The 15,338-nt window shown below is 43.4% G+C and overlaps 1 protein-coding gene across 1 annotated transcript in view; it reads right to left on the reverse strand.

The window, feature by feature from the left end:
* The window catches only part of CDRT4 (CMT1A duplicated region transcript 4), a 30,406-nt gene that overhangs the window by 14,776 nt on the left and 292 nt on the right, over window positions 1-15,338 (reverse strand). The gene's annotated exons all lie outside the window — the stretch shown is intronic.

Below are 15,338 nucleotides of genomic sequence, written 5' to 3' on the forward strand. Positions count from 1 at the left end.
AGAGTTTGGAGTCAGGACAACTGGTTTTAAATCCAACTTCAATTCTTTATGTCCAATCTTGAGCAAGTGATTTAATCTTGCTGAACCTCACCTTCCTCAAACCCATGATGAGAAACATCCTGCCTAATGTTTTCATGATCCAGTTAATTCAGAGAAAAGTAGCTCATGATCCATAAAGATTTTTATAACTGACTGCTTTTGTAGTGAAGGACATGCTTCAAATTAATGGTATAAATTTTCTCCTCTGATTTTGAGTGGGGGCCCGCTTTGGAAGCAAGAAAGATGAATGACATTGGCACCCCAGTGGGGACTAGGTGAACTCTCAGGAGAGCACCTGTCAAGGGAGTTTTATTCAGAGTGATGTAGACCACTTAGAGCCAGTGGCTAATCTTATGCTCATTTGCTTTCTCTAAAGTGAAGGTGGGATAGAAGGGGAGAGTGGAGGTTACACAAAACTAGCTGAGACTCTCAGAGTTACATGCACCCGAGTAGTCTTCAGAATGTTTATCCAATGAAGATACGCACCTCCTTAGAGGGGGTAAGTGTGAGCATGGAACCCATAATGGTTGGGCCCATAATGCTGGGGTTGGCAACCTCCAAGATGGTCCTCAGCAATCCTGTCTCTTGATATTCACTCCTCATAAAACCGCTTCCCCTTGCTGAATGTGGCAACTCAGTTGTAACAAAAAGAATATGGTGAATGTGATGAGATATCACTTCAGAGATTAGGTGACAAGAAAACTTTGACTTCCATGTTGAGCTAGTGCTCACTTTCCCCTCTCTTCTCTCTCTCCTCTCCTCTCTCTCTCTCACTCTCTCCTTCTTTTTTCTGACCTCACATTGATTCTCAAAGAAGTCAGCTGCCATATTATGAGCTGCCTGTGGAGAGGCATGTGTGGCAAGGAACTGAGACCCTTCACAGTCTGTAAGGAGCTTAATCTTGCCAATGACCATGTGATTGAGATTGGAAGTGGATCCTCCATCAGTTGAACCTTCAGATAAGACCACAGCCACAGCCCAAACCATAACTTCAATTTCATGGAAAGGACCACAGACAGAGGTATACAGTTAAGTCCTCTCAGACTCCTGACCCAGAGAAATTGTAAGATAATAAATGTTTTGAGCAATTAAGTTTTGGCGTACTTTGTTACGCAGCAAGAGCTGACTGATATAAACCCTTACCAGATATTCCAAGGGAAAATCTCATCCATGACACTGAACATACAAGGGCTTCCTTCTGTCAGCAGTGGGAGTAATCTCACTGCATCATTCCGCTCCCACCTCTAGGGTACAAATCAATTTCTACTACAAGGAAGGAACATATGTAAGTAAAGAATTTGTGGTTACAAAATACCACAGAAATGAAGTCATCCTCCAATAGCCAATTTTTACAAGCTGTTGTGACCCAATGGACATACCGATGTAGCTAGAGGGTCCAGAGTTAGAGTGAGGAATGGCTAAGGTGAGAAGGGAAGGCTCAAGTTGGTGCTAGAATTCTTGCCTCTTGTATTACTTGAGAGATTAAAAAGCTGGGGTTTTAGTAGCTTCTTTTTAAAACCAAATAAAAATATCGTTAGCATCAACACAGTTGTGTGAAAGCAGCAATCAAAATATCAGGTTCTACAGTATGGAAAGCTGTGTGGCAATTCCTCAACCCACTAAAGATAAAGCTTCCATATGATCCAGCAATTCCACTCCTAGGTATTTACCCAAAGGACAGAGAAACATTAATTCAGAAGGGCACCTGCACCCCTATGTTTATAGCAGCTCTATTTACAATAGCTAAGCTTTGGAAACAACCCAAATGTCCAAAAATAGATGACTGGATCAAGAAGATGTGGTACATATACACAATGGAATATTACTCAGCATTCAAAAAAGATAAACACATGCAATTTGCAGCAATGTGGATAGAGCTGGAAGGGATCATGCTCAGCGAAATAAGCCAGAAAGAAAAAGAAAAAGTACCGGATGGTCTCACTCATAGCAGGAATCTAGCAAACCTAAATAAGGGACCAGGAAAAAGAATAACTATAAGAAAGAAAAAATCAAAATCAACAAACAACTATGAACCAGAGACACACTGTGGGGGGGATAGGAGGGATTGGGGTCAAAATAAGGGGGTTGCAATTGTATAGGGAATATGAAAATAAAATTAAAAAAAAAATCAGGTTCTAATAGAACAATTTTATCCAACCTCACTACATTGATACTGTTTGGGCTCTATCTTGGTCCTGAAGACAGGAGGATTTGCCACCAATCTGCCTTTCACACACACGCACACGCACACACACACTCTCACTCACTCACCATAAAATGAGTTCAGGAATATGTTTCCAGGGCCCAAGAACAAAGCTCTAGAATAATGTGAATTTCAAGACCATTTTCCAACACATACCCTATGTGTCTTTGGGCTGTTCCCATTCAAGATGCTGACAGGCATCTGCCCAGAGTCTGGTAATTCAAAAAATACTCTCTAGAGGGCACGTCTTGGTGGGGTCCCATGAGTTTCCCTTGAATTGTTCAACATTCTAGAATGAAGAAATTATTTTTGTGCATAGTTGAAATGAGGTGCTCCTTTATCTTTGAGCTGATCCTATTAGTTTTCTGAAGTTCTCTGTGTTCAAAGCCACTGATTCAGCAACACTTAATAAAGAAAGTCTTCCTTGGCCATGTGTGCTTATGTGGTCATCTTCCTCAATGATCAATAGCAATAGTTATAGATTACCCCAATCCACCATCAGCTCTAACCAATCATGTTGAGGACAGGTCTTTCAGCCCTAAATTTTAGCCCTCATATCTCTAGACCCCTCTGTGCCTCAGTTTCCTTCTATCTAAGGATTTGGATTCAGGTCTGCAGTTCTCTCTTCTCCCATCTAGCTCTGTCTGCCCGTGTTATTACTAAGACCTCTCACATCAGGCCCCAGTAACAGAATGCACTCAAGTTTCCCAATATCCCACAAAATGAATTCCTCACGAGCCCAACTTCTGGGTTTATAAAGCCGAGAAAACATTGAAGCCCTGACCTTCAAAATTCAGCTTGTTCTCATTCCCTGCTGTGTTTCAAAGGAGAAAGCTAACTTTTGCCCTCTAGGGTGGGAAATGAGAAAAGGCATAGAGTTAAGCCCTAAGTTGAAGACATAACAAACCCCCCTTGGGGGCATGAAGCCCAAGAGCCTGCACTGACAGTCTTTCCATCTACCAAGTGGAAATTCTAGCAGCAGAAGCTGCCGAGCCAGACCCTGCTCTTGCTCCCTCACCAACTGCCGTAAACCTGTTTCTATCCCATTGGAGTTGCAACGTGGAGCCAGAAATCTGGAAGAATTTAACACCCAGTCAGTTCAGACACAGGAAAACATTGTTCAAAGTAAACACTGGAATCCCTCTCTCATCATCCAGGAATGTGGAGCCAGCAGGATTGAGATCAGCAACTTCTCAGAAAAGCCATCGTGAGCTTCTCTGCTCGGAGCTGCAGACCAGGAGGGCCGGGAGGCGCAGCACGTTTATTTTCTAACTGAGACATGGTCAAGGCTGGGAAGTCAGCACTCGGGGCTTCTCCCCTCCCAGGCAAGCAAGGGCAGAGCTGTGGCGTCCTCCAGCTATAGAACTTGCTGTTTCCCCACAGGACCTGGCCCGTGTGCAGAGGCCCTGCATGTCCCTCAACATGGGAAAGACCAGAGGAGGCAAAGTGCCCTGTGAAACTGAGAGGAACTCAGGATGCTCTGGGACTTTCCATTTCCTTTGCCTGTGGCAAGCTGTGAAAAAGTCACTCTTCCTCCCAGGAAGAAAGAGGGCTCTGTGCAGGCGAGGGTGCATGCCTCTAACCCAAAGACGTGTGCAGACGGGATGTGGCCAAGCCTTCTTTTCACTTTGACTGAGACTTAAATAATTCCATCTCTTAAAGCCATGTGCCAGCCCCCCCAACTCCATTTCCTCTAACTTCACAGAGTGGAGGAAAAGGGCTCATTTCCCCTTCCCCACAGCCACATAATGGAGTCTAGAAAGACCTTACAAGCTAAATCACTTGTGTCAGTGTCCTTCTGCTTCAAATTCTGCCTAAGCTCCATCCACAAAGATGCAGGCCTGCAGTGAGTCCTTAAGCTTTCTGACAAAGAGTGGAAGAAGACCTGCAAGTTAGGAACAGCTCAAGGAAAAGAATGCAGAGACTGGAGTTGGCTAATGGCCACAAGAAGCTGGGAGAAGTCCTAGTGGCCGGGCTGCAGAGATTAGGGGCAGCTGCAGCAAATCCGGTCTTATAAAACCACTTCAATTCAGCGTGACAGCCTGACTCTCTCTCTCCTTCCCACAACACTCACCCCCTTCCTCAGCCCTGAGGGACTCACAGGCAGCATATTCAATCCATTTCATCCAAATTTACTGAGTGTCTCCTACTAAGCCAAGCAAGTAAGAAGGACCAGTCCCTAGTCTCATCGAATATCTTTCCATTTTCCATCAGTGCATCTTCTTTATCTTTGAACAGTGTCTTATAGTTTCATCCAATATGTCTTTTACCTCCTTGGTTTATTCCTAGGTACTTGATACTTTTTGATGCTATTGTAAATGGGATTAGTTTCTTTATTTCTTTCTCTTCATTATTTTCAAAAGGGATGCAACAGAATTTTGCATATTGATCTTGTAGCCTGCCAGTTTATTATGCTGGTCTATTGTTTCTATTCATTTAGTAGCATCTTTAGGGTTTTTTATATATATTATCATGTCACCTACAAATAGTGATCACTAAACTTCTTTCCCAATTTGGTTTCCTTTTTACATATCTTGCCTAATTGTTCTAGCTGGGACTTCCAACACGACAACTTCCTAGAGTAGAAATGAATTTATTTCATCTCAATAACCACATATTCTGGGACCAGATCTTCCAGTTACAGAGATGGATGAGACCAGGGTCCATTTCCTTAGTGCCACAATCACACACTATTGGGTCTCACCCTCAGGATTTGTGAGTCAATAAGTCTAGGTGAGGGCACAAAAATTGCATGTCTAACAAGTTCCCAAGTGAAGCTAGTGTTTCTAACCACACTTTGAGAATCACTCAAAGACTGGACCATCTCCATCCCCAGACTACCGAGAATATAACTAAGATCAATGCTATGTGCTTCTTGCTCTGATTGAAATATGCAGACAGTACAAGAGGGAGTCACCCAGATCACCTAGGAAAAGAAGGAATCAGAAGAAGAAATGTCACTTGAGTTTAGTTCTGAATAATGAGCAGGCATCACTGAGACAAAGAAGTGATAAAATACAGGAAAATGTTGAGGAAAAGCAGGAAGTAGCATACTGTGATTTTAAAAGTTAAATTGTACTTTAATATTGCTGAAGCATAGAGTATAAAACAAAGATTAGGTAACAGTGAGTCACCACATGGCAGTTGACCAATAAACACCCAAATGAATTTTATTGGAAAGAGAGATAAACGTCTTTTGTGTTAAGTCCCTGACAGGTGGAGGATTTGTTAAGAAAGCTCTCCCTCAATCTTTGCTATAACAGTAGACTGGAAACCAGCAAGGCTGGAGGAAGGAGAACAATACGTATGTTGTTTAACAACTGGGCTGATAAAAATAAGAAACTGACCAATGGGAATGAGTAAAAAGAGGGCAGAATGTGATCACAACTGTCTGTAAGGATGAAGGAGGGAGGGTTGTCTAGAATGATGTTCAGGTCTCTTACATGGATGATGGTGATAAGCAGAAGGGGAGAACTGGTTTGGGGACACGGAAGGTGCTTAGCTTCATTTGGGACATTATTAAAAAATCCAGCCAGTAATAGATATATAGAAATTTGGGAGAATATGAAGCCAAAGATTGTCAATATCTCATTTGCATCAAATGAGTTGAGAAGAAGGATAAGAACAGATCATAAAAAAAAATTAACATTTAAGAGAAAAGACTAGCCAAGAACCAACAGAACAACAGAACTGGTTTATAGTTGCTTGTTAATTTTGATCTTTTTCTTTATTATAATTAGTCTTTTTCCTGGTCCCATATCTAGGTTTTCTAAATTCATGCTATGAGTTAAACTATCCGGTATTTTTCTTTTTCTTTTTGGCTTATTTTGCTGGGCAGGGGAGAGGAGGAGAGGAGGGATTAGGGTCAAAATAAGGGGGGTGGGAATTGTATGGGGAATATAACCAAAATGAAAATGCATACATTGTGCAAAAATGAATAATGATGTAAGAATTATATAAAATAAAATATTTTTAAAAATAAAATAATAACCTGAATCAATTTAAAAAAAAAAAAGAACCAACAGAACACTGAGAACTGAGTAGTCTTGGGAAGCCAAGGAAAAAATACCTGTCAAGGAAATTGTGGTAAATGAAAAATAAGCATTTGGTCTTTGTCCCTGGTTTCTGGCACAGAGTTCCTAAATCTTTGGGAACTTACCGCCTTTTGCCTAGTGGACGACTCATGGACGCCCTAGAGAGTGTGATTACAGGGCTAGGACTTTCGCTCCCACTCCACCCCTTACCTCTGGGGAGGAGCGAGCTGGAGACTGAGCTCAGTCACAAAAGGCCAGTGATCAATCAGCCATGGTAACACACTGAAAACACCATAAAAATCCCTCTACAGGGCCTCCTCTGGTGACACAGACAGTTGAGCGCACTGCTATGAAGCTGTCCGCAGCCTCTGCAATGCGGGTTCGATTCCCAGCCAGCCAGGGAGCTACCCATATGGTGCAGCTGACCTCTCCTGTCTCGCCCACTGCTCCCTTCAGCAGTGTATTTCGGTCAGTCCCACTCTGTCTCTGGTGAATCCTCTCACCCTCCCGTGCATGTGGCCTGTACCCCAGTTATTGTATGCATAAATAAATAAATAAATCTTTAAAAAAAAAATCCCTCAACAATGAGGACCAGGGATCTTCCAGCTTTGTGAACATATCAGTGAGTCGGGAAGGTGGCACACCTGGAGAGGGAATGGGACTGTGCTACCCCCATCTCCTCCATTTGGCTGGTACTGATTTGTGTCCTTTACAGTAAGCTGGTAGACATAATAAAGCATTTTCCTGTGTGCTGTGAGTCATTCCAGCAAATTATCGAAACTAAAGAAGGGGCCGTGGGAACTCCTGATTTTATAGCTGGTTGGTCAGAAATGCAGCTGACCCCTGGCACTTGAAACTGCCTCCGAGGCAGGAGCAGTCTTGCAGAACTAAGCCATTAGCCTGTGTGGTCTGCATTAACTCTAGGTAGTGTCAGAATTTATTTCTGACTCTAAACCAACCTGTTAGTGTTAGCTAATTAGTGTCAGTTAGTGTCAGAAGTGACACTAGTTAATGTCAGTTAGCTAGTAGCTAACTGTTAGCTAAACTAACCCATTTAGTGTTAGAGAATTCACAAATTGGCTGGTATAGAAAAACTCACCTATTTGGTGTCATAAAAAAGACATCCCAGAGACTGAGATCTCAGGGGCCACAGAACTGTCAAGAAATCCAAATGAGTCCATTGAAATTTATGAGGGTGAGTCCATAAAATGACAGGGGAAAAGCCAGAATTTAAAGAGCTGTGGCATTAATGGGAAAGGAAGAAGCGAGAGTAATGAATGTTATAACAAACCGTAAGTGGGAGCAAGTGCTGCCTCACAACAACACACACTTCCTTTCATTCAGTCCTCACTGACAACCTAGAGGTAGTGTCTCCATTCCATGGAGGAAGGCAGGAGGCTCGGAAAAACCAAGGGGCTTTCTCAAACTCCAACACTTAGTAATTTGTGAGGTTAGGATTCAAACCAAGTCAGATTCTAAAACCAGAATTCCTAATTAGTATACTATGACTGCATATATAGAAACCCAAACAAATCTAGAAATAAACTATTGGAATCAGTGAGTTTAGCAAGACTACCAGGACAACATACCACAACCATTTGCATTTCCAAAAATCAGTGATAAACATAAAAATAGTCTGAAGTGATACTGTGTGTAATTCTCAAAAATATTAAAGTTAGGAATACATTTTTTAAAAGACATGCAAGTCTTCTCTGCAGAAAATTATATGACATTACTGAAAAGTCATGTTGAAAAATCTCAATAAATGGAAGGATATACCACATTTGTTGTAAAAATTTCAATTCTCCTAAAAGCAGGCCATAAATTCAATTTCATCTCAGTAAAAATCCCAATATGATTGCTTGTAGAAATTCACAACCTGATTTTAAAATTTATACGGACACATAATAGCTAGAACATGAAACAACCTAAGTGCCCATTGATAAAAATGGGCTCCAGAACATGTGGTGTATCCACAGTCACAAAGAAAGATAAAATGCTGCTATTTAAAGCAAAATGTACGGAATTCCAGGGAATCACGTGCAGTAAAGCAAGTCAGAATGACACAGACAAATATTGGACATTTACACAGTAGATAATTCAATAAAGCAAAATACTTATAAAAAACTAATAAATGAAGTGAGGTTTCTGAGATAAGAGGGAGGGGAGAGAAGGAGAAAGGATCGAATGGATATTGGTGATTTCTCAAAAATTATATGGACACAGAGCTGAGAATCAAAAAGGTAGTCTTGGGCCTCCCTGGTGGCGCAGCGGTTGAGCGCTGGGTTGCGAAGCTGCCCGCAGCCTCTGCAGCGCCGGGTTCGTTCCCCGGCTGCTCCCGGGCCCCTGGAGGAGGGTCCCACATGGCGCGCAGACCTCTCCTGCCGCTCGCTGCTCCCCTCAGCAGTGTACTTCGGTCCTTCTGCCTGCTCTGCTCCCTGCTCTGGCTCTGGTGAATTCTCTCACCCTCCCGCGCTTCTGACTGTACCCAGTGCTTGTATAAACAAATAAATAAACAAATCTTTAAAAAAAAAAAAAATAAATAAAAAACATTCAAAAAGGTAGTCTTGAAGATGAACAGCCTTAAAGAACATATTCTGCTGGATTTCCACACTAGTAAAATCATGGTCATTGAGAGAGAATAGAACTGGTGCAACAATAGCTGAAAGCATAAAATAGAAAGTTCACAAACAACCCACTTCTGGGAGACAAAATTGCAGGTAAACTATAGATATGAGGCATAGAGCAGAGATGTGTCAAAATAGGGGAGGAAAGAGCACAAGGGACTATGGTGACGGTTCACAGGTCATGTGATGGAAGATTCATGGAGAAATCAACTATAGCACAAACATAAACAACAATAAGGAAATTTTTGTAAAAAATTTTTAAAGACACCATTGTTCAGCAGAGCAGTGAGGGAAGGACTGTATTTTGATAAATGGTGCTAGATCACATAGATATCCAAATGGGAAAATTAATCACATTTAACTCTCTCACACTAGCCAAAAATGCATTTCCAGGTGAGCCATCTGACTTCTAAACATTTGAAGCATAACAATAAAGCCTCTAGAAGATAACATAGGAAAATATCTTCATGCCCTGAGAATAGGAAAAGATTGTTTAAAGGATTTCTGTTCAGGGGCCTCCCTGGTGACACAGCGGTTGAGCGCTGGGCTGAGAAGCTGCCCTCAGCCTCTGCAGCACCAGTTTGATACCCGGCCGCGGCCACCGGGCGAGGGTCCCACATGGCTCGCAGACCTCTCCTGCCGCCCGCTGCTCCCCTCAGCAGTGTACTTCATCCGTCTACCTGTTCTGCTCCCGTTCTGGCTCTGGTGAATTCTCTTACCCTCCCGCGCTTCTGACTGTACCCAGTGCTTGTATAAATAAATAAATAAATCTTTTAAAAATAAATAAATAAATAAAGGATTCCTGTTCATGGAAAGATACCATTAAGGGATGAAAAGACAAGCTTCAAAGTCAGAGATTTTTATACTTCCTATAATAAAAAAAAAGACTTGCATACAGAGAATATTTAAAATTTTGTAAACCCTACAGCCAATAAGGAGAAGATTTTTAAAAATAGAAAATTGGCCAAGATATGAACAGGTACATCACAAAAGACAAAATTCAAATGGCAAAAATAAATAAACAAAAAGGTACTCAACTTCCAGGAAATTTACATTAAAACCTGAATGAGACACCACTAAACCCCCATAGAATGGCTGTGATTTCTTAAACTGATACTACCAAGTGTTCACCTCACTTGGTAAAACTACAGTAGGATAGTAAATGAAAATAGTTTGACATCATCTACTGAAAAACAAAAACACAAACCTCTTTGACCTGGCAAGTCCATGCTCAGCCTCAGCACGGTGGAAAGTGAAAATGCACAGTCAAGAATATCGATAACCCAAATGCCCAAAAATAGATGACTGGATCAAGAAGATGTGGTACATATACACCATGGAATATTACTCAGCATTCAAAAAAGACAAACTCATGCAATTTGCAGCAATGTAGATGGAGCTGGAAGGGATCATGCTCACGAAATAATCCAGAAAGAAAAAGAAAAATATCGGATGATCTCACTCATAGCAGAAATTTGGAAAACCTAAATAAGAGACCAGGAAAAAGACTAATTATAATAAAGAAAAATCAAAATCAACAAGCAACTATAAACCAGACACACACAAACAGGGGAAAGGGGAGAAAAGGAGGGATCAGGGCCAAAATAAGGGGGGTGGGAACTGTACAGGGAATATAACCAAAATGAAAATGCATACACTGTGCAAAAATGAAAAATAAAAGATGATGTAAGAATTATATAAAATAAAATATTAAAAAAAAAGAATGTCAATAACCACACTACTTATAACAGCCCCAAACTGGAAATCTCCCAGCATAAAATGGATAAACACAGCAGGCCAGGGCCTCCCCTGGTGGCGCACAGGTTGAGCGCTGGGCTGCGAGGCTGCCCGCAGCCTCTGCAGCACCAGTATATTCCCCTGCCACCAGCGAGGGTCCCACAAAAAAAAAACAGCAGGCCATCCGTTCAGTGGAACGCTATTTAGCAATGAAAACAAATCAGCTATATCTTTGTGCAAACACAGACATGCAACTCACAAACAAAATATTAAGTGAAAGAGGCCAGGCAAAAATGAGTAAATAAATGTACTATGAGTTCGTTTACATAAAGTTCAAAACAGGCAAAATGATGTATTTAAAGATACATTCTTTTCAGAAGCAATGATGCCATTACCACAAATTCAGGGGAGTAGACACCTCTGAGGAGAGAGAAGATGTCAGAAATGGGGAGACACCAGGGGAGCATCTGGAGGCTCACAGTGTGCTGCTTGCAGACAAGGGTGCTTGTTACCAGGCGTCCATAAGTCACAGATATAAGCTGTACATCTGTGCACTTGATGTACATTTCAATTTTTTTTAAAGATATAAAGATGGCAGGGCTGGAGAAGGGGGTGGGAGGAGTGGGTGGAAATGATGCAAAGGGTGCTGAAGAAGGGAAATGGAGAATTATGTAGAAGAACGATTGGGTGTCATCTATAACCAATTAAATACCAAGATGTATACAGAGCTGTGAGTGTGTGTGTGTGTGTGTGTGTGTGTGAGAGAGAGAGAGAGAGAGAGAGAGAAATTCTCTTAAGTATCAATCAAGGTGGCTTAAGTTGAGCAGTGGAGGAGAAAAAGAAACAAAGCAAAGAATCAGATGTGATGGGAAAAAAGGGGGTGACAGGGTGGGGCAGGTTGGGGGCTTTGTGCAATTGAAATAATGGGGCAGCTGGAGAGAACAGCGGTGCCTAGAGGCTCTGCGGGCAGCCTGCACTATCAGGGAAGAAAGATCTGGCCATCATCAGTCACTTTAAGACTGCAGATAGCAAATTGGTCCTGGTGCCCAGATAAGGGCAAATGAAATGTCTAACGCCAGAACAGAATCACTCGCATGTTCCTAAAAACTTTAAGGATCACAAAGGTAAAATAAACATTTGTTTTGGAAATAAATAATGAGAATGGAAAATCAAAGCAGGCCAAGGGGTTTCCCAGGCAGCAGGCCTGACCTGCTACACATTCCTGGTGTCTGGTTTCAACCAGGCACTCACTGCAACTTGGCAAACCTTTCCTTCCTTTCTCCTTGATTTCCTGGCACATTCCAGGCAGCTCCACCCTGTGAACCAGGGATTCTACTCTCCATCTTCTCTCTCTGCTGCTGACCCCCCCAACACCATTGACACAAAGCTGAGTCATTTCCACTTACAATGCCTCCCCGTCAGCAGCCCCCTCTCAGCCCAGCCTCCAGCCTGTCATCAGTGATGTGATAGTCTTAGAAAAAAATTATGGGACTATGAAGTCCCCTGAGGTCCTGGGGAAGAAATAGGTATAGGGTCTGGTCCGTCACTAGTGGAAGTCACTAGTGGAAGAGTCTGAACTGAAACTCACAGGCTGGCTGAGTTTAGACAGTGAAGGACCAAGTCAGGAGCAGGCAGAGTGGAATTAGAAAGTCAAAGGTCAGAGAGGGGCCAGAGATCAGAAACCCAATGTCATGAAGGAGTGTGGCCTGGGAGTTCAGAACTCTGGTGCAAGGTTTGAGGGACAAGGTTTGAGTCCCAGTTCTGGTATTTGCCGGCTCCCTGACTTTGGGCAAATTACGGATCTCTCTCGGACTCATTTTCCTCTGGGGAAATGAGGGAGGGGAAAGGCATAAGGAATGGCAGGGGGTTGGCATAGAAGGAGGATAGGATGGGCATGGCCTTAGGGAGGATGTGGCTGGGCCTTTGGGTGGGGATGAGGAAGGGCATTGAGATGGATGCGGGGAGGGCCGTGGGGATGGTCTTGGGGTAGGCATAGGCATAGGGCGGTAGACTAGGAAAGGCCCAGGAATAAGAACCTATGTGTGAGGCAAGACTTCAAGAGTGAGAGGCTAACACATCTATATCCCTGAAGACGCTGAGCCTGTCAAAGGCAGTGCCCAGCTCGAGCCTGGTATCCTCCGGCAGGATCAAATGAGGAAGAGAACAGGCAGTGTACATGAGCAATATCAACTTCACAGGAGTGTTTGCTGCCTTCTCAAAGCTTGCCGGGGTATTAGCAACCTAAGAGCTTGTGGTAATTCCTGGGATGGAGCAGCCACTGCTGACTGCCACGGTCTGTGTTCCCTCCCAGGCACGCCCTGTGGCCACACCCTGTCCTTCTCATCAGCACTTTCCAAATGTCCCTCCCATTGCCTCCTCCCTTGCTGCTTTCAAACATTCCCAAGTCTTCCCTCCTCTAAAAAATTCTTCCCTTGACCCTGTTTGCTTGACTTCTATTTTTCTCCTTTTCTCTGCCAAAATTCCTCAGGGAGGGGCCTGTACCAGCAGCTGCTCTTTCCCTCACTCCCCAGGGCCTGGCGCCCATCCTCACAGCTAAACTGCAAGGCGGAGAATGCACAGTCATCCAGGGGAGCTAGAAAGTGTGGACACAGCTGCACAACACAGACACACACCCCGATGCACAAGACACACAAAGACGTGCACCCACACACAGAGACACCTACCCACAGCCACATACAGACGCACAGATACAGTCACACACACAAAGATACACAAGCAGAGACATAGGCACATACATGCACAGATAAGCATAGACATGTGTGCAAATATATATCACACAAACACAAGCACACACAGACACACTAACATACATAAACACACAGAGAAGCAAACAGACACATCCCCACACTACCCCATTCCAAGGTGCCAGCCAAGGGATTTACACTCCGATTAGAGAAGACGAGGGAACCCCGGGGTCAGCCATCGCCCAGCTTGAGGACTCTTGGCCACGGATGGTGGCAGCACCAGCCTGGCAAAGCAAGGATGCTAGAATTGCTACATCTAGGGGTAGCTTCAGGTTTTACAGCACCTTCACATTGCACAGTTGGGAAGGAAGCCATCTCTGTGCCCTACAAACATTCTAACTATAAACACTCAGAAAACATCCATCAGGAAATGTCAGCTGAGAAAGACCAAAGTCAGTGCTTACCAGGAGGCTTGGAGGAAGATTGTGACCTTAGGACCCACAAGGTCAACTGTGCAGGAACTGGCTGCCTCCAGCCAGTGATCCTTTCCTGGCAAGTGGCAGAATCTCAACTGGCTTCCCATTCCCTTAAGCTTCATCTTCTTTCTGCCTCTCTCATACCAACCCGACTTACCTCAAGCAAGTGCAAAGCTAGAGAGAGTGGCTTCTAGGGGCCCCAGTTTCCAAAACCTCCACCTTGGGGTGCTGGACCCAGACTTTTCCAAGTGGAGTCTCCTCTCCCCTCCCACCCCCACCGAGAACCCAGAGCCTCCACTGATCGCAGGTTTACAAATTATTAGTCACTGACGTCTTTTATTCCCTGTTCCTAAGTACAGCCTTCCCTTGCTATCCAAAAGTATGCTGTTCCTATGAAACCTTTGTTAAGTCCAAATGCATAAAATGAAGAGGCTGATGGCTATTTTGCTTTGGTTTCTTTCGATTAGTGAAAACAGGTACTAATGTAGGTCTCTTAAAAGTGAAGCAGAATAACTTGAACTTTCCAAAAGCAAGGATACCTGTGTTTTTAAAGAAGCCCTTGAATTTTATGCACCCTCTTGAATACTCATGATTCCCTTTCAAAACATTTATGGTTGGTGCAGCAGTTAATGATCTTCTTCGCTATATCAGAAAGGTATGTACCAATCCTAGTGAATCAGAAAGATGTGTACCAATCCTAGTATATCATGTCCTCTGTCTGAGCTCCGTGGGAAGTCCAGGCATTGCTGGGGGGAACAAATTGAGGAGATCTGCTTGTCAGGGCATCATTTAATAAAGTTAAAATCTAAGCCCCCACGCCTTGCCCAGCAGGAAGGTTTGGGAGGCTTGAATAGATAAAATGGAATTGATAAGGTTGCTATGGGAAACAGGCCTTAAGACAGATCACTTAGACCAAGAATGTAAGAGCAGGGCCAGGACACATTCTGTGTCAAAGGTCAGCACCCAAGACCAGACATACCCGCACATAACCGGCCCAAACCGACTCCCCAGTCATGTAAAGTCAAATGGCTTATAAAGCAAAATGGATGTAAAGCAAAATGGATTATAAAAGGGAATTCCGAAAACTTCTTCCAGCACAGACCTCTCCTGTCTCGCCTGCTGCTTCTCTAGCAGTGTATTTCAATCAATCCACCTTTTCTGTTCTCCACTCTATTTCTGGTGAATTATTTTATGCCTGAATCTCCAGCCTACACCCAATTCTTCCCCACCACATAGTTCTCACCCTCAGCCGCCAATAAGAAACATGGCCATATTGTGTGTGTGTGTGTGCATGTGCTTTGTTTTCATGTTTAAGTAGAGTTTTGTTTTTTCTAAAACCTTGACTGCACACCTGACCCTTTTGAAAAAGCATGCTCACGCCCTTGCCCTTTCAGACAAAGTTCCTCAGAGTCTGAGCGTGGAGCATAGACATCAATCCATTCCACAGAAGGAGGGTGTGTGCCTGAATTGGGAACCACTGAGGGAAAGGAATACCAGGACTGGGAAACCTCACAAGG

The sequence above is a fragment of the Talpa occidentalis genome, unplaced genomic scaffold, assembly GCF_014898055.3.
Source record: "Talpa occidentalis isolate TD23 unplaced genomic scaffold, MPIMG_talOcc4v2.1 talOcc4.7, whole genome shotgun sequence".
NCBI classification, from domain to species: domain Eukaryota; kingdom Metazoa; phylum Chordata; class Mammalia; order Eulipotyphla; family Talpidae; genus Talpa; species Talpa occidentalis.